Genomic DNA, 20,030 nt, shown 5'->3' with positions numbered 1-20,030 from the left:
GAGGTATTAGGAACATTAATGTGAGCAACATTAGATGAGAGATGGCAATCTCAGTCCACATATCCCTCTCAGGCAAAGGCAGTAGGTATCAGCAACCTTAGTGCAAAAATTTCCATGAGTACCATCAGCAGCAAGTGCCTTCAAAAGCCTTCGTAATGAGTGCTATCTTAAGAGGCAATGGATTCCATAGCTTTTTTTTTTTAATGGACAAGGATGAGGCATTACCACAGCAAAGAGTAAGAAAATGGGAGGCATTAAGTAGCAGACAAAGGACTGACTGATTCACACAGCATCTGAAAGATGTACCCTAAGGACTCTCAAAACTATTTGTGTTTCACTAAGACCATGAGTAAGGTGAGATAGAGAAGGCACTACATTTTTTAAAGTAAGTAAATCCAGAGTTGTAGAAACTATTTGTTGGAATAAATATATTTTACATCCATGATAATGTGGCCTGAGAAACGAAAGTCATTTATGATTATATTACATTTCTAGTAAGAAAATAAATGTATAACAGAAAAACTGAGTACAGGGTGGGACAAAAGTAGGTTCACAGTTGTGATTATGTCAAACAGAGTTTATTCTTGTATTATTATTTATTAATTATTGTATTATTTTCCACACGAACAATTATAAACCTACTTTTGCCCAACCCTGTACTAGTATATTAAGAAAATAATGCAAAATTAGGTAAAATCAGTTTGTCTGGTAATGTTAATGGCCTAATTTATACATGTATGCACTACAAGCATAAATAATGAATTAAATTATATTTCAAAAATTAATAAGAAGTGATTATCAATGAGATATCAATGATGAAATGCATTAGTTATGAATGAGAGACTATCAGCTGATAATATATACTGAGAAAAGCTAATAAATCTCAAATAGCCAAAATTTATCATTAAGAGTGTATTAAATATTATTTTTTTCTTGTTTCCCTTGTCCTAAGAGATATATCAGCAAGCACATTGCTACGAGAGATGTCTAAAATTTTGTAGCCTATGGTTTCTTCTAGGCTTTTTATAGTGTCACTAGAGGCCTGGTGCATGAAAATTCATGCACTTCGGGTGGGGTGGGGGGAATCCCTCAGCCCAACCTGCACCCTCTTTGCAGTTCAGGACCCCTCGGGGGATGTCCGACTGATGACTTAGGCCCGCTCCCTGGGGGATTGGGCCTAAGCTAGCAGTCAGACATCCTTCTGGCAGCCTGGGAGCCCTCAGGGGATGTCCAACTAATGGGAGCAGGCCTAAGCCATCTGTCGGACATCCTTAGCACTGTCATGGAGGCAGGAGATGCTCCCACCACCGCCACTGCACTGGCCAGCCATGAGCCAGCCTCTGGCTGAGTGGTGCTCCCCTGTGGAAGCACCCTGACCACCAGGGGGCAGCTCCTGTGTTGAGCGTCTGCCCCCTGGTGATCAGTGCACATCATAGCAACTGGTTGTTCTGCCATTAGGGTCAATTTGCATATTACCCTTTTATTATATAGGATGGCTTACATTTAAGTCTTTTATCCATTTTGAGTTTATGCTTATGTATCGTGTAAGTTGGTGATCTAGTTTCATTTTTTTTGCAAGTATCTGTCCAAATTTCCCAACACCATTTATTGAAGAGACTGTCTTGACTCCATTGTATGCTCTTGCCTCCTTTATCAAATATTAATTGAGTGTAATGGCTTGGGGCAATTTCTGGGTTCTCTGTTCTATTCCATTGGTCTATATGCTTGTTCTTGTGACAATACGAGGCTGTTTTGATCACAGTGACTTTGTAGTATAACTTCATATCCGGTATTGTGATCCCTCCAACTTTGTTCTTCTTTCTCAAGATTGCTGCAGCTATTCAGGGTATTTTTGGTTCCATATAAGTTTTTGGAATATTTGTTTTAGATCTGTGAAATATGCTGTTAGTATTTCTATAGAGATTGCATTGAATCTATAGATTGCTTTGGGCAGTATGGACATTTTAATGATGTTAAAAAAGAAAATAAGCAAATGGGACTATATAAAAATGAAAAGCTTTTACACAACAACAGAAACCATCACCAGGGGAAGTAAATGGCAGCCAAATAGGCAGACCTGTCATGCACCTTATCTCAGGGCCATATTGGAAATACAAATAAATTGAAGAATATTCACCTGGAATTAACAACTGAAGTCCAGCTGAGGAGGAAACTTATATAAAGGAAAGAGAAAACACCTGGATATTTGTCAGAAGGGGGAGGTCTCGAAAGGAGCTGACACAACTTCTAGGGCCGAGGGGCAGCAGGCTGGCAGGCTGAGAAATGAGGGCCTGTTCCATCAGAAAATAGAGGCCCAGAACCCAGGCTGGTACCCAGAGCCTGGAGCACCAGAGCCAAGACCACTGGCCTATGTAACATCCAGCAGTGAAAGGCAGCAGGGCTGTTGGCTGCAGTGGAGGCTGGATCCTATAGACCATAGCTGATTGGAAAGAAATTGGCAGGTTTTTTTTTTTAAATTCTAAAACCAGAATGCAGGAGTTTTCATTTGCAGCTATTCACTTGAGGCTTTGGGGCAAGGAGGCCTGGACTTGAGGTGCTTAAGGAGAAGCTGGGGTGGGAAACATTGCAGGGAGACATGGAAAAGCAACAGCCAGGAGTATTAGGTTTTTCATAAGTGCCCAAACCAAAATGGCTATTTTCCTTGAGAGGAGCTAGCTTCTCCCAGTAGCCATAGGACAGGTAAGTTTACCGATGTAGCTCCTAGGACAATGGAAACTAAGGAGAAAATAAACAAATGGGACTACATCAAGCTGAAAAGCTTCTGCACAGCAAAAGAAGCCATCAACAAAAAATGAAAAAGAAAATAGGATTTTATATATGGCAAAACAATAGTGATGAAATTGCAGCTTTCATTACAGAGAAAAAAACAACCCACCCATACATTTAGGCAAATGGAAAGGAAAATCAATGGCAATAAAGTAATATCTGAAAAGGTAATTTTTTTACACAAATATAATTTATTTTCTTTACAAGTATAAACTTTTGAACCTTAAATTCTTATATGTCAGATAGAAGGTCAGTTCTAGTTCTGCATAAACTTCAGGAGTTGGTGGAAATGTTAACTGAAACATAATGGCATGTTTCCAAGCTTGACAAAATAATGTACTCAGTTTTAACTTTCATGTTGGTAGATGAAAACCAAACAGCTTGCATTTCCTCATGTATTTTTATGTGAGATAATTAATCAACATAGAAGTATTCAGAACATTCCTGAGTTGAAGGTATAAAACTTTAAAACTTTTCAATGATTTTCTATTGTTCTCAGGATAAAAACCAAAATCCTTATGGCCCTAGAAAGCCCTGCATTGTTTGGCATCAGCCTCTTTCTCTGCACCTCATCTCAAGTCACTCAAACCCTTGCTCATTACAGTCTTGTCACACTGCTTCAAGGCCATTGTACATTCTGTACCCAAATTATGATACATTTCTGAAATTATTTCAAATATTACAATAAGTATATATAATGACAACTGATAAGTATGCTCACAGGAACTATTTGAAGAATTCTACATTAATTTAGTAAAGTTAGGATTTATCAAGAGCAAGTTACTTTTTATGAATCACATGTCTTTATAAAACTAAATATGCTGGGCAAAACTAAATGTTATTTGCTTAAATCCTATTTCTTTCTTGAAAAATGTTGAGGAGGCTCTAAAGCTAGTTTTAAAGAGTGACCCTGCACTTTTCTGGTTCTCCTCTGTCTACACATTAAATGCACATACATAATAGAGGGGAAACAGAAGGATATAGAATAAAACAAACAGTCAAATGTAACACATAGATCTTATTTGTATGGTGATAAGAGAAAAATAAATGGTTGTAAAATACACCTTGAAGGTAATCAGGAAGAAATTAATGTAGCCTGGGTATTGGATGGTGTTAAGGAATTAGTGTTAATTTTGTTAGGTATAATAGTGGCATGATAGTTAATATGGAGAAAATAAGCCCTATAAATTAGATATACATATTGAAGTGGTTAGGGAGGGAACAGATATGATGTCTGAAATTTGCTTTAAAATATGCCAGCAAAAATCAAAGGAAGAAATAGATGCAAAAAAAAGTCATAATGTATACTGAACATCCAAGTTAAACTAGAGAGTAAACTCCCAATGTTAAAGAAAAAGATAAATTGATGAACAAAAATATTCCCAGAGACAGAGAAGCACTGAACAGACCTTTAAACTTCAGAGGGAAGGCAGGAGACTGGGGGGAAGAGATCAACCAAAGGACTTTCATGTGTGCCTATAAGCATAACCTATGGACACAGATACTAGGGGTGTGAGGGCATGTGCTGGGGTGTGCGTGGCTGGGGAGAGGTCAATGGGGGGGGGGAAGGAGACATTTGTAATACTATATGTAATACTTTAAACTATAAAGAAATTTTTTAAAAGTACGTTTACAATTGTGAGTACATGAAACACAGAGTTTATTCTTGTATTATTATTTATTAACTAGAGGCCCAGTGCATGGATTCATGTGCCGGTGGCGTCCCTTGGCATGGCCTGTGGGGATCGAGCTGCAACTGGCATCTGACATCACCCGAGGGATGTAGAAGTGCACGAAGTGGAAGGCGGCTGGGGAGGAGCTTCTCCCACTCATCCTGGAACCCACTCATCCCAGTCAGCTGAGCATCTCACCCCCATCTTTCACTGCCACCCCTCACATCTCCTGGTCTGCCGCACCTAGCTATGGAGAAGTGGGTCTCTAGGGTGGAGCTCCCATAGCCTCACTAGGGGTGCAGACTGAGGCTCAGAGGAGTGGGTGAGTGCCCGAGGGGCACTCAGGGCAGACCGGGGAGTCATGGTAGCTGCGTGGTGAGGCCACCCACTTCAAGTGCCTTCTTGCAAGTCCTGGGATGGCTGCAGTCTGATAGAAGGAGGCAGGAGCCAGGGACGGAGTTTGTGGTCTCTTTTTTCCCTCCCTCCATCCCTCAATCCGGAGCAGTGCCTGGGGAGCAACGAAATTTGGGCCAATGGCCCAGCTTCCCAATGCAAACTGCAGCTCAGCCCCACCTGTGTGCGATCTTTCATAGACTCAATCGCCTGTTTCTCTTTTCGTCTGTCCAAGTTCAGTGCACATCATAGCGACCGGTCGACTGGTCGTTTGGTTGTTCAGTTGCTTAGGCTTTTATATATATAGACTAAAGGCCTGGTGCACGAAATTTGTGCACAGAGGGGGGGTGGGTCCCTCAGCCCAGCCTGCACCTTCTCACAATCTGGGACCCCTGTGGGATCAGGCCTAAACCAGCAGTCCAACATCCCTCTTGCAATCTGGGACTGCTGGCTCCTAACCACTGGCCTGCCTGCCTGATCTCCCCTAACCACTCTGCTGCCTGCCTGATCTACCCTAAATGCTCACCTCTCTGCCTGACCGCCCCTAACCACTTGCCTGCCTGATGCCCTAACTGCTTGCCTGCCTTCCTGATTGCCCCTAACCAATCTGCCTGCCTTCCTGATTGCCCCAAACACTTATCTGCCTGCCTGATCACCCCTAACTGCCTCTGCCTGCCTGCCTGATGTGTTTCTCTCACATTGATGTTTCTCTCTGTCTTTCCCTCTCTCTTCCACTAGACTAGAGGCCCAGTGCACAAAATGTGTGCACAGGGGGTGGGAGGGGGCTGTTACTCAGCTCAGCCTGCACCCTCTCGCAAAAATCAATGGAAAAATATTTTAAGGTGAGGATTAATAACAACAACAACAAAATAATAATAAAAAACAATGGGGATCCTCTCTGTATATACTGATATGGGAAGATCTCTGGGGTATATAAATAAGTGAAAGAGAGTTAGAAAAAGAATATCTATAGTGTAATACCTTTTGAATAAAGGATGGAAGTGATAATGGCATATATCATCATTTTCTTTATTTACATATAAAAACACTGGAAGTATCCACAAAAATTAATAAAAGCACTAGTTGCAGGATATAGGGGAGAGAGGTGCAGATGGAGAAGGAATATAAATGGAACTTCTGATTATAAACCTTGGTTATTGCTTTAATTTTGAAGCACTTGAATATATTATGTTATCTAAAACAATATAAATAAGAAGTATTTTAAAAGAAAAAAAGTAATTGCTCCACAAGTCTTGCACATTTCATCCAAGCAGATTTAGGTTTTTTTACTGTTCTCCCACACTAATTTAAATGCAGTTTTCTATAATACTCCTTAGTCACTTCCATAATTTTTCTTTCTTGTCAGTCATTCCTACAAATCTATGAACTTCTTAAGTGTAGGAGTCTTGTGTTAATGCATTTCTGTCTCTTTCATAATGTGCACCATGCCTCACATGTGGTATTTGCCCATTAAATCTTTTCAGGTCCACCTTGTCTTAATTAATATTTTCCTGTAGCATCTTACTTTTGTCCTCTTTGTTGCATTTTGTCACTATCTCACATTAGAATTAGTTACTTAGTTTTGTTTGTTTTTATCAGATGGTGAATCCCTAGTGATTTATTAGGTATTCAATTAAAACAATGAACTGAGAGGCCTTGAAAATTTATAAATAATTGCTATATAATTTATAAGTTAAATTATGCAAACACTATCACAATACTTAATAATATGTAAAGTGATCACTCTTTAGTAAAATAATAGAGTCTCAGTAGTGGAAAATAAGAAACAAACCTTTAAGAAATCTTTGTTCATTACACTGATGCACTTGTTTATGAAGACCCCACACATAAGGGTATGCAAACATCTATTAAGCTGTTTTTAAAATCTCCTTTTGACTTAGTTTCTATAATTTTAATAATTAATTTTTAAAGTCATTAATGATATTTAGACAGACTGCTATAGACCAGTGTGGTAGAACAACATTAACAAATGAGACTTGAAGTTCCAAGACTGATGGAAATATTTTCCTAGAGCAGGCAGATTCTTTGAATGCATAAAAGTTCCTAGCAGAAATTTATGTATTTATTTATTTATTCATTTATTCATTAATTCATTCAGCAAATATTTTTTGAGCAACTGCTAGCTAGGCATTCTGAAGTATTAAGATATAAGTGAAATACGGTCTTTGTCCTCAGGGTGGCAGTATAGCATAGTGGTTAAGAATCTAATTAAATAAACCTACTTTTGAAATATCGCTTCTCTGCATGACCATGAGCAAATTAGTTAAACACTGTGCCTTAATTTTGTCTTCTGACAAATAGGGCAATGAAAGCTATTTCACAGGTTTGTTATGAATATTTAGATGAAATAATGTGCATATAGATTGTACACATGCTTGGCATATAATAACCACTCCAAAAGTATTTATTTGCATTCTTATTGTCTAAAAATAGAATTGTTCTTTTATGCAGTCTGCTTTTTTATAAAAATAGCATTCATATGCTTTATTGTAGAAAGTGACCTCATTCTAAATACTTGTTACCACACATGGTACTTTTATCCTAATTCTCAGGCTCTATGAGGCATGAGAGAACAACTTCTTAGAGTAGTGAGGATATTATTAAATGAAATTGATAATTATTGGTACTCTTAATAAGAAGAATAAAAGAAAACTGATGATGGGAGAACACATGTTATTTATTTGAATGATACAAGGGAATTCTAACGAAGATTCTAAATGTATTTAAAAGTATTTTGAAATGAAAATGGAGACTACTAAATGTCAGTATGGGTTCACTAATAATATACTATGCTAGACCAGTAGACTAGTGTTACCTAAACTGGTGTCCCTCAGAACAATGAATGCTAATACGATACTGCTGCCAAAATTATATATATTTTCTATGACCAAATAAGTCTAAGACACAGGAGATTAAGCAAAGTTAAAAATATGTCTCCACATGTATTCACTTAAAGTCACTGTAGGACTTTTCAGAGTTTTAATACACTACCGTATTTTCCGGCGTATAAGACAACTGGGCGTATTAGATTTTCCTGGGTTAAAAAGTCGTCTCATATGCCGGAAAATACGGTAGTCCAATATATCTAATCCATTATATCTAATCCCATCAATATAGTCCAATATACCGTACTTTCCGGGGTATAAAACGACTTTTTAACCCAGCAAAATCTTATAAACCCATTTGTCTTATATGCTGGAAAGTACAGTATATTGTATTACATATTTCCAATAGATAAGCATGGTATGTAGTCTTTCCAAATGTCAGCATAACTACAAGGTCAGGCAAAAGTATATTTATGGTTGTTCATATGGAAAATACAATGATTAATAAATAATAACACAAGAATAAACTCTGTTTTGCAGACTTGCAACTGCAAATGTACTTTTGCTCCACCCTATATTGTGGAAGTTGTGTATAGCTGCATGTGTGCCCGTGATTACTTATCAACAGTACTCCAAACAAACTAATGTTTTAAAATACTAGAGGCCCGGTGCACGAAATTCGTGCACGGGGGGTGTGTGTCCCTCAGCCCAGCCTGCACCCTCTCCAACCTGGGACCCCTCGAGGCATGTCCGACTGCCCATTTAAGCCCAATCCTGGTAGGGCCTAAATGGGCAGCCAGACATCCCTCTCACAATCCAGGACTGCTGGCTCCCAAATGCTTGCCTTCCTGCCTGCCTGATTGCCCTTAACCGCTTCTGTCTGCCAGCCTGATCAACCCCTAACCACTCCCCTGCCAGCCTGATTGATGCCTAACTGCTCCCCTGCCAGCCTGATTGCTGCTAACTGCCCTCCCCTGCAGGCCTGGTCACCCCTAACTGCCCTCGCCTGTAGGCCTGGTACACCCCAACTGCTCTCCCCTGCAGGCCCGGTCGCCCCCAACTTCCCTCCTCTGCAGACCTGGTCACCCCTAACTGCCCTCCCCTGCAGGCTTGATTGCCCCCAACTGCCCTCCCTTGCAGCCCTGGTCCCTCCCAACTGCCCTCCCCTGCTGGCCTGATTGCCTACAACTGCCCTCCCCTGCAGGCCTGATCCCTCCCAACTGCCCTTCCCTGCTGGCCATCTTGTGGTGGCCATATTGTGTCCCCATGGGGGCAGCCATCTTTGACCACATGGGGGAAGCCATCTTGTGTGTTGGAGTGATGGTCAATTTGCATATTATTCTCTTATTAGATAGGATAGTTTTGAAAATATGGTTCTAGTTTAGGTTTCTTTTTTTGTTTTGTTTATTTGAAGAATAATTTTTATTACTTTTATGTACAGAAAACTCAACAATGTACATTTAGCCCAGTTTGCTGGCCAGTTGTTTAGCCTTTGACTTTTCCAACTTGGCAATATGAGCCACTGACTTTTGATTCAGGACATTGCCTCCCCAGTGGCAGCAGATCTCATCATATTTGTTGTAATTGGTCCATATAGATTCCACCAGCTTAGCCAGAGCTCTTTTGTCTTCCAAGTAGCCTGTGTGAAGGTGACAGTGGTGCAGGTCTTCCTGTGGACTAGATGTACCAAGCTGGCCTTCCCCTTGATAATGCAATAAGGAACCCCCATCTTATAGCACTGGGCAGGCAGGAGGACAGCCAGCTCAGTGGAATCCACATTACGTGCAATCATTACCAGATAGGCCTTCTTGTCCTCCACCAAGGCGGTTATAGTGTTAACACTTACTCAAAGGACTGGTGGCCTCTTGGTGGGTACATTACTCTTGGCAGCAGCTTTCTTCTCAGCCCAGGCCAACAATCTCTGCTTCTTTTCTTGCTCTGTCTCTGATCTGTACTTGTGTGCCAGCTTAACCAGTTGAGTAGCTGTTTGGTGGTCCAAGGACTGGCTGAACTGGTTAATGGAAGGAGACACTTGCAGATGTTTATATAGAATTGCTGCCAAATGTAGTAGGGTCATTTGACAAAGCAGGTGAGGTACTTTTTGGGCTGAACATCCTGTTCAATGCCAAAATTCTTGGGCCTTTTCTCAAACAAGAGATTTACTACCTTCTTGACCTCCTGCTTCTTTATGACAGCAAGGCACCTCTTTCCCCTTAGTCCTCCTTCCTTTCAGATTCTTGGGTGGCAGGAGGAGAGCTAGTTTAAGTTTCTTTATAGATTAATAGATTAGTAGAAATGAGAATAAGCAGACATATTATATTTTAACTAGAAGCCCAGCATGCAAAATCATGTGGCCCTACCCACCCACATGCACAACCCCGCCCACCCGCACTGGTCTTTGGTCATTATGGCATTAGGGCCACTGGGTTTTTATAATATAGATTTTTATGTCATTTAAAACAATTCATTTTATTAATCTACTAGAGGCTCGGTGCACAAAATTTGTGCATGGGGGGGGGTCCCTCAGCCCAGCCTGTACCCTCTCCAATCTTGGACCCCTCAATGGATGTCTGACTGCCTGTTTAAGCCAATCACAATCCAGAATTGCTGGTTCCCAACTGCTCACCTGCCTGCCTTCCTGATTGCCCCTAACCGCTTCTGCCTGCCAGCCTGATCACCCCCTAACCACTCTCCTGCCAGCCTTATTGATGCCTAACTGCTCCCTTGCCAGCCTGATTGCCCCTAATTGCGCTCCCCTGCAGGCCTGGTACCCCCGAACTGCTCTCCCATGCATACCTGGGTCCCCCCCTGAACTGCCCTTTCCTGCAGGCCCGGTCACCCCAACTTCCTTCCTCTGCCAGCCTGGTCACCCCTAATTGCCCTCCCCTGCAGGCTTGATTGCCCCCAACGGCCCTCCCTTGCAGGCCTGGACCCTCCCAACTGCCCTCCCCTGCTGGCCATCTTGTGGCAGCCATCTTGTGTCCACAAGGGGGCAGCCATCTTGTGTGTTGGAGTGATGGTCAATTTGCATATTACTCTTTTATTAGATAGGAAGGTGGAAAAATGTTTTCTAGATCAGTCATCTTTAAACATTTTGCTTGTATAACATTTAAAAGAATTTTGTATACCCTCATACATTTTTAAGTGAACACCAAACATTTTTTCACCCTGATTTCTAAATTATTTTTAAAATTTTTGGATCTCAGCAGCACACAATTGGCTTCATCATAAACATTTTCTATGACCTATTTTTTTCCACTGGTCTCATACATGGACTACTTTGAACCATTTATTTAGTAAATCATCCTATATAATAAAAGCCTAATATGCTAAGTGTCTGGTCATCTGGTCGGCCGTTCAACCAATCAAAGCGTAATATGCTAATGATATGCTAAGGTTGTTCAACTGCTCACTATGACGTGCACTGACCACCAGGGAGCAGACACTCTGACCAGTAGGTTAGCTTGCTGTTGGGGTCTGGCCAATTGGGATTGAATGAGACAGGTTGGACATGCCCTGGAGCCCTCCCATAGTCCCTCCCTGGCAGGCCAACCTCCTACATCCCTTCCTGGCCCCAATTGTGCACCAGTGGGGTCCCTCAGCCTGGCCTGTGCTCTCTTGCAATCTGGGACCCCTTGTGAGATGTTGGAGAGCCGGTTTCAGCCCAATAGCAGAACAACCGGTTGCTATGATGTGCACTGACCACCAGGGACAGATGCTCAACACAGGAGTTGCCCCCTGGTAGTCAGTGTGCTCCCACAGGAGAAGCATAGCTCAGCCAGAAGCTGGGCTCATGGCTGGTGAGTGCAGCGGTGGTGGCGGGAGCCTCTCCCATCTCCGCAACAGTGCTAAGGATGTCTGACTGATGGCTTAGCAGTAGGGAGCAGGCCTAAGCCATCAGTCGGACATCCCCTGAGGGCTCCCAGACTGTGAGAGGCCGCAGGCTGGGCTGAGGGACCTCCCTTGAATGCATGAATTTTGTGCACCGGGCCACTAGTTTTATATAATGTAATAAGCATGCACAAATCCAATGCACAAAAATAAAAGGTAGATCTTAAAATAAACTTGATATTTAACCATATACTTTTCTCCCACCATTCCATTACCCAGATTAAGCTACTCTTAATCCTGTGATCATTGTTTCCTGGATTTCTATTTTATTTAGCTTTATTGAATTTAAATTCATTCATGTACATATGAAAAGATGTTTGACATCAATAATCATCAGATAAATGCAAATAAAAACAACAATGAGATATCACCTCACACATGTCATAATGGTTATCATCAATAAATCCATAAATCATAAGTGCTGGTAAGGATGTGGAGAAAAAGGAACTCTCGTGCACTGTTGGTGGGAATGCAGATTGGTGCAGCCACTGTGGAAGGCAGTATGGAGTTAATCTCAAAAAATTAAAAATGGAACTGCCTTATGACCTAACTATTTCATTTCTGGGAGTATATCCCAAGAAACCTGAAACTCCATTTTGAAAGAATATATGTACCCATATGTTCATTGCAGCATAATTTACTATAGTCAAGATTTGGAAGTAGCCCATCTGCCCATCAGTAGATGAGTGGATAAAAAAAATGGTGGTACATTTACTAAATGAAATACTACTCCATCAGAAAAAAAGAAGGAAATATTATCTTTGGCAACAGCATGGATGGACCTGGAGAGAATTATGCTAAGTAAAACAAGCCAGTTGGAAAAATACAATTATCATGTGATTTCACTCATATTTGGAATCTAATGAACAAAAGAAACTAACAAACAAAATAGAAACAGACTCATAGATAGAGAACAAACTGACTGCTATCAGAGGGAAGGAGTTTGGAGGGAAAGGAGAAAGGGGTGAAGGGATTAAGCAAAAAAAAAAATCCCTTATAGACACAAACAACATTATGGTAATTACCAGAGGGAAAGGAGGGTGGGGGGATGTGGAAGAGAGCAAAGGGGGATAAATGATGGCATAAAGAGATTCTACTTTGGGTGGTGCACATACGATGCATTATGCAGAGGATGTATTATACAGTTGTACACTGGAGACCTGTATGGTTTTATTAACCAATGTCACCCCAATAAATTCAATTAAAAAAAGAAAAGAATGTATGGATGGACATGTATAGATGAAAAAAGACAGCAGAAACAAACACCCATGCATGTATGATCATTTGATCTTTAACAATAGTGCATTGTAAAGCAGTGGAAAAAGATTGTTACCCCCCCCCCCCAGTTTCTAGTACTAGAATACTTGAATGTCTACTTAAAAATGTAAATGTGATCCATATCTAAAACCTTACATACAACTAAATTCCTGGTGTATTGTAGCTTTAAAAATAAAAGCACCACAGAGATTTTCCTAAAATCTCTTAAACAAGCAGTATCTGGCCTGAATGTCCCCCATATTTCTTTCTAAGTGAATCCAGCCCTGGCACTGACAGCAGCTTGGTTTGAAGCTTGGACTCACCTGGGCACTTCCAAGTCCAGCCATCTGCAGATGGCTTTATAGCTCATTCCAGGTGGCCACAGGCAGAACAGAGGTGGAAGATGACCTTTACCTGCACCTCTTAGGAGACCCCAGAGCCAGTGAACAGCTTAATACCACATAGAAGCATCACCACTCAACCACTTCCACAAGTGACACACTCAAGGGCCAGACTCAGCAGGTACCAGAGACCCTCTGAAGTAAGTCCTGCTCTATGGGGTGGGTCCCTATTCAGCTGATCCTCCGTGGTGGTTGGAGGTTGGTGGTCACAGTCATTCCTTGTAGGTAGTCAGCCTGGGGGTAAATCCCTCCATTGATGTGCCAACAGCAATCAAAGTTAAACTATAAAAGGAAGTTATATAGGGGACACACCTTAAGTAATTGGTGAGGTTATACCACTGGGTCCTACAGAACACTTACTATACAAGGACTCTCCACCAAGTCTAGGAGACATAGCAGCTCTACTTAATACATAGGAACAAATAGAGGGAGGGTGCCAAAATGAGGAGACAAAAAAAAAACATGTCACAAATGAAAGAACAGAGCAAAACTTTAGAAAAAGAACTAAACAAAATGGAAACAGCAATCTACTAGATGCAGAGTTCAAAACATTGGTTATAAGAATGCTCAATGAACTTAGTGAGAACTTCAACAGTATTAAAATGAAGGATATACTAACTGAAATGAAGAATAGTTTACAGAGAATCAACAGTAGAATAGATGAAGCTGAGAATCAAATCAATGATTTGGAATATAGGAAGGAAAAAACACCAAATTAGAACAGCAAAGGAAAAATGAGTATAGTGTAAGGAGTTTCCGGAACAACTTTAACTGTACCAACATTTGCATCATGGGGTTCTGGAAGGAGAAGAGAGAGAGAAAGAAATTGAAAACCTATTTGAAAAATAATTACAGAAAGCTTTCCTAACCTGGCAAAGGAAATAAACATACAAGTCCAGGAAGCACAGAGACTCCCAAACAAGAAGAACCCAAAGAGACCCACACCAAGACACATCATACTTAAAATGCCAAAGTTTGAAGACAGAGAGAAACTTAAAAGCAACAAGAGAAAAGCAGTTAGTTACCTACCAAGGAACTCCCATTACACTGTTAGCTGATTTCTCAACAGAAACATTGCAGGACAGGTGGGATTTCTCAACAGAAACATTACAGGGCAGATAGAAATAAAGTGATGAAAAGCAAAGATATACAACTAAGACTACTTTAACCAGTAATGCTATAATTTGGAATCAAAGGACAGATAGCTTTCAGGACAAGAAAAAGCTAAAGCATTTCATCATGACCAAACCAGTGTTATATGAAATGTTAAAGGATATTTTTTAAGATGAAAAATAAAAGGATAAAAATATAAACAATAAAATGGCAACAAATAAGGACTTAATCTCCAAAATTTACAGTGATCTCATTTCTATTAACAATCCAATATAATAAAAGGCTAATATGCAAATTGTCCCCCTGGGAGTTCGACTGCTCGCTATGACATGCGCTGACTACTAGGGGATGGTGCAGAACCAAGGAAGTTCCCGGCCAGCAGCCGGGGAAAGGAAGGCCTCAGCTGGCAGTCGGCAGCCGGGGGAAGGAAGGCCCCAATCGGCTGATTGTTGGCCAGGCCTTGGGACCCTACCTATGCATGAATTTTGTGCACTGGGCCTCTAGTTGAGTTTGTAAAACAAGATAAACAAACAAACAGAATAGAAACAGACTCATAGACACAGAGAACATTTTGACAGTTGCCAGTTGGGAGGGGGTTTTGGGCGATGGCTGAAAAAGGTGAAGGTATTAAGAAATACAAATTGAGAGGAGAAACCAAGATGGTGGCATAGGTAAATACCTAAACTGCTGCCTCGCACAACAATTTCAACACTACAACTAAAAGACAAAACGGACATCATCCAGAACCACGGGAAGGCTAGCTGAGTGGAAATTCTACAACTAGAAGGAAAGAGAAAAGCACACTGAGACTCAGGAGGTGCAGGAGGCAGAGGTACTGAGACGCAAGAGCGGAGAGGACTGGCAACTGAATGCCCGGCTGGCTTTCTCAAGCGGGAGGGAGACAAAAGCTCCCGAGTGCACTGAACTCCAGTTCCGGGAGAGACTCTGGGGACCCAGACTCATACGGGGTGAAACTGGACTATCAGGAAAGAGAAAAGCACATTGAGACTCAGAGGAGCTACAGGAGGCAGAGGTACTGAGGTGCGCTTGCAGAGAGGGCAGGCAACTGAGTACGCAGCTGGCTTTCTCAAGCAGGAGGGAGACAAAAGCTCCTGACTGCACTGAACTCCAGTTCTGGGCAAGACTCTGGGAACCCAGACTCATTTGGGGAGAAAATGGACTGTCTGGCAGCGGGTGGAACTTGAAGGCGGCTTTCTCTCAGAGGTGCTTGCAGCGATTACCACAGGACACTGAGACACAGGGGCCTATTAGGGCAGGGCTGATGGGAAACCAATGCTGTCTGCTCCACCCTGAGACTCCACCCCATCCAAGCTGAGCACAGAAGCTTTTGCAAGCCTTGTCTCATAAGGGTGTCTCCAGCACAAAAGTTCTCCCAGCGTAGACACAGCTGATCCTCACAGCCAATTGGCCTGGAGGTCAATTCCTCCCAGTGATACCAACAACAATCAAGGCTTAACTACAACAAGACTGTGCACACAGCCCACAAAGGGGTGCACCAAGAGGGTCAAACTCAGGTAATGGGGGAGGCTGAGCCACTGGGCCCTATAGGACACGTAGCACACAAAGCCACTCTATCAACTCAGGGAAGCAGCCAAAATGCAGAGACAAAGAAACAGATCACAAATGAAAGAAATGGAGGAAAGCAAACAACTGGATATAGAGTTCAAAACCACAGTTATAAGGTTTTTCAAGAATTTTCTAGAAAAGGCCAATAAATTTAGCAAGACCCTCGAGGATATGAAAAAGGACCAATAGAAATTAAGCATACACTGGCTGAAATAAAAAATATTATACCGAGATCTAACAGCAGACTAGAGGATCACAAGAATCAAGTCAAAGATTTGAAATACAAAGCAAAAAACACTCAACCAGAAAAGCAAAAGGAAAAAAGAATCCAAAAATATGAAGATAGTGTAAGGAGCCTCTGGGACAACTTCAAGCGTACCAACATCAGAATTATTGGGGGTGCCAGAAGAAGAGAGAGATCAAGATACTGAAAACTTATTTGAAGAAATAATGACCGAAAACTTCCCCCACCTGGTGAAAGAAATAGATTTACAAGTCCAAGAAGTGCAGAGAACCCCAAACAAAAGGAATCCAAAGAGGACCACACCAAGACACATCATAATTAAAATGCCAAGGGCAAAAGACAAAGAGAGAATTTTACAAGCAGCAAGAGAAAAACAGTTAGTTACCTACAAGGGAGCACCCATATGAATGTCAGCTGATTTCTCAACAGAAACTATGTAGGCCAGACGGGAGTGGCAAGAAATATTCAAAGTGATGAATAGCAAGAACCTACAACCAAGATTACTCTACCCAGGAAAGCTATCATTCAGAATTGAAGGGCAGATAAAGAGCTTCACAGATAAGAAAAAGCTAAAGTTCATCATCACCAAACCAGTATTATATGAAATGGTGAAGGGTATTCTTTAAGAAGACGAAGAAGAAGAAAAAGGTAAAGATAAAAATTATGAATAACAAATACATATCTATCAACAAGTGAATCTAAAAAGCAAGTGAATTAAAAAAATCTGATGAACAGAATAAACTGGTGAATATAATAGAATCAGGGGCATAGAAAGGGAGTGTACTGACAATTCTTGGGGGACTGGGAGAAAGGGGTGTGGGGGGTGTGGGAATTGACTGGAAAAAAATCGTACACCTATGGATGAGGACAGTGTGTGTGGGGGTGTAAGGGCAGAGGGTGGAGTGGGAAGCGGGTGGAGGGGAGCTATGGGGGGAAAAAAGAGGAACAATTGTAATAATCTGAACAATATTTATTTAAAAAAGTAATACAAATAGGTAGTTACAAGATAGTCATGGGGATTTAAAGTACAGCATTGGGGCAGAGCATAGGGGTGGGGGTTAGGGGGGTGGTGGTTGGCAATGCGGCTGCGCACTCCCGGCTCTGTGAGGTGTTCGGGCACCAGCAAATCGCACCTGGGATGTAGAGCCTAGGTGCTTCCCTCGGAGTCTGATGCCCAGCTGGGTGGGGGGGTGAGTGGGGGCTGTACTCAGGGTGGTGCGAGGAGGAGGAGGAGGCGGCGGAGGCGGTGAATCCCTATAAATGGCGATGAAGCAAGACGAAGCCTAAATTCCAGGAGGGTGAGTGAGTGCTGTGCTTTCACGGGACTCTTCTCTATGAAGCAAAGTGTGTAAAGGTTGCCATAAAGGACAAACAAGTGAAATACTTTATACATTACAGGGGTTGGAATAAAAATTGGGATGAATGGGTCCCGGAGAGCAGAGTGCTCAAATACATGGACATCAATCTGCAGAAATAGCGCAAACTTCAAAAAGCCAATCAGGAGCAGTATGCAGAGGGGAAGATGAAAGGGGCAGCTCCAGGGAAGAAGATGTCGGGACTGCAGCAGAAGAGCTTGGAAGTGACAAGAATTGTTTGAGTTGTCTTGTACCCATGTTGTGGGGAAGTGGGTTTATGATATCTAAATCCAGCCTACCACCAGGAATGCTCAGGACCTACTCAAGAAGGCAAATAATCCCTTCCACCAATATTTACAGGGTAAAACAAGATTATTGTTAGAGTAATAAATTTGACAGTAAAATAGTAGTCAAGTTTTCAGGCAAATTTAAATTGGCCAGTTGAAACAAGTGAATATTCTAGAAAAATAACTGTACTGGACAAAAAGGTGTTCCTAAAGTATCAACTAAAATCTTTATTGATACTTCATCTCACGATAAAATTGTGCACCATGTAATGAACCTAAAACAGTAATATTATAGTACAAAAAATTAAAATTTAAAAGCCATCAAGACTACATTATAAAATTTTCAAAAGCCTCCTAACATTTAAATCAAAAAAGGAGGGGATAGTAGAAGAATATCATGTAAGGAAAAATATCCTGTAAGTAAATTACATCTAGAAAATTAATACTTTAGAAAATTAATTGTAAGGCTAAAAGCAAGACACCCATGAAAAACACACAAGGTGATAAAACAAGCCAGAGGAAAATCATTTGGGCAAAAATTGAAAAAGGATCCCCAGTCAAATTTATAGAAAATATTCCTTTATTAACTTTTGGTCGAGAATATGTTTGTATATTTTCAGAAAACAACTCCGAGACCATGTGGATTCTAGCAAGAGAAGAATCGACAGGACTACTCCAGCCATGAAGACAGAAGAGAAGCAGTCCAGAGACAGAAGACGCTGATGTGGCCTTCCCATAATAGCAGTTAGCAGCTGTGCATCACTGCAGATTGCCCAGGACCAAACCAGACAGAGTCGGACCTGCATTACCACCAGTTGTCCACCATCCAGAACTGAAATGTCAGTGCTGACATGTACACATAAGGAACTGTTGGACATTGAAATTGGGTCTCAAAAGAACTGTTGGCCCAGAAAGAAACTCACTACAGACCGATTCATTTGCCTGTCACCATAACCATTATTGCTTGTCTCATTTTCGGTTCTTATAAGTGTATTTCTAAGAGCACATGATCTCACTCATCTAGGGGAAATAATGAACAACATAGACTGATGAACAAGAACAGACCCAGAAACAAGGAGGCATGGATCAGACTGTCGGGCCTCGGGGGGAGGGTAGGGAAGGGTGGGGATAAAGGGAGAGATCAACCAAAGGACTTGTGTGCAGACATGTGAGCCCAACCAGTGGTTAAGGACAACAGGGGGGTGGGGGCATGTGTGGGGAGGGGGGTGGGATGGGAATGGGGGGACGAGGACAAATATGTGATACCTTAATCAATAAAGAAATTAAAAAAAAAAAAAGAAGAGCTTGGAAGTGAAAACAAAAAAGAACAAACAGAAAACACCTGGGAATGGAGACTGTGGCAGCACCAGCTAGACCCCTCAGCAAAGAGAGCGCGAGTGGATCCAACTGTGGAAAACGAGGAAACATTCATAAACAGAGTTGAAGTCAAAGTAAAGATTCCTGCCTGAAGAGCTAAAACCATGGCTTGTTGATGACTGGGACTTAATTACCCGCCAGAAACAGCTCTTTTATCTTCCTGCCAAGAAGAATGTGGATTCCATCCTGGAGGATTATGCAAATTACAAGAAATCTCCTGGGAACACGAGAATAAGGAGTATGCTGTGAATGAAGTGGTGGCTGGGATCAAGGAGTACTTCAACGTCATGTTGGGCACTCAGCTGCTCTACAAGTTTGAGAGGCCGCAATATGATGAAATCCTTGCAGACCACCCTGACGTGCCCATGTCCCAAGTGTACAGAGCGCCGCATCTACTGAGACTATTTGTATGCATCGGCGCCATGCTGGCCTATACGCCTCTGGACGAGAAGAGCCTGGCCTTGTTACTGAATTACCTGCACGATTTCCTCAAGTACCTGGCAAAGGACTCCGAGACTTGGTTCAATGCCGGCTACTACGAAGTGGCCCCTCCCGAGTACCACTGGAAAGCTGTGTGAGGCTTGCGCTTCCCTCGTGTTGGGATCTCGGCAACGCTTTCTGTTCTTAGTCCTCTTGTACAAATGCTGTACTTTGGAAATGTTAGTGTATAACAGAATCGGTGTTTGTTTTCTGTTGGATTTTAAACAGAGAAAATAAAAGGGGTTCCAACTCCTTTTTTCTTTTCCTTTTCTCTTTTTCATTTTGAAGTTGCTACCAGTGTATCGATGGACAATAGAGAGACATACTCTAGAGTCTTCT

The 20,030-nt window shown here is 41.7% G+C and overlaps 2 pseudogenes; one reads left to right on the top strand and one right to left on the bottom strand.

Annotated features, from left to right (window-relative positions):
• Positions 1–9,159: 9,159 nt before the first annotated feature.
• On the bottom strand, positions 9,160–13,194 carry LOC103298558 (60S ribosomal protein L7a-like; annotated as a pseudogene).
• A 4,322-nt stretch (positions 13,195–17,516) lies between these two features.
• LOC129149132 (mortality factor 4-like protein 1) lies at positions 17,517–19,789 on the top strand (annotated as a pseudogene).
• Positions 19,790–20,030: the final 241 nt, after the last annotated feature.

The sequence above is a fragment of the Eptesicus fuscus genome, chromosome 1 (genome assembly GCF_027574615.1).
Source record: "Eptesicus fuscus isolate TK198812 chromosome 1, DD_ASM_mEF_20220401, whole genome shotgun sequence".
NCBI classification, from domain to species: Eukaryota; Metazoa; Chordata; class Mammalia; order Chiroptera; family Vespertilionidae; genus Eptesicus; species Eptesicus fuscus.
This window is presented reverse-complemented; position numbering and strand designations above follow the sequence as displayed.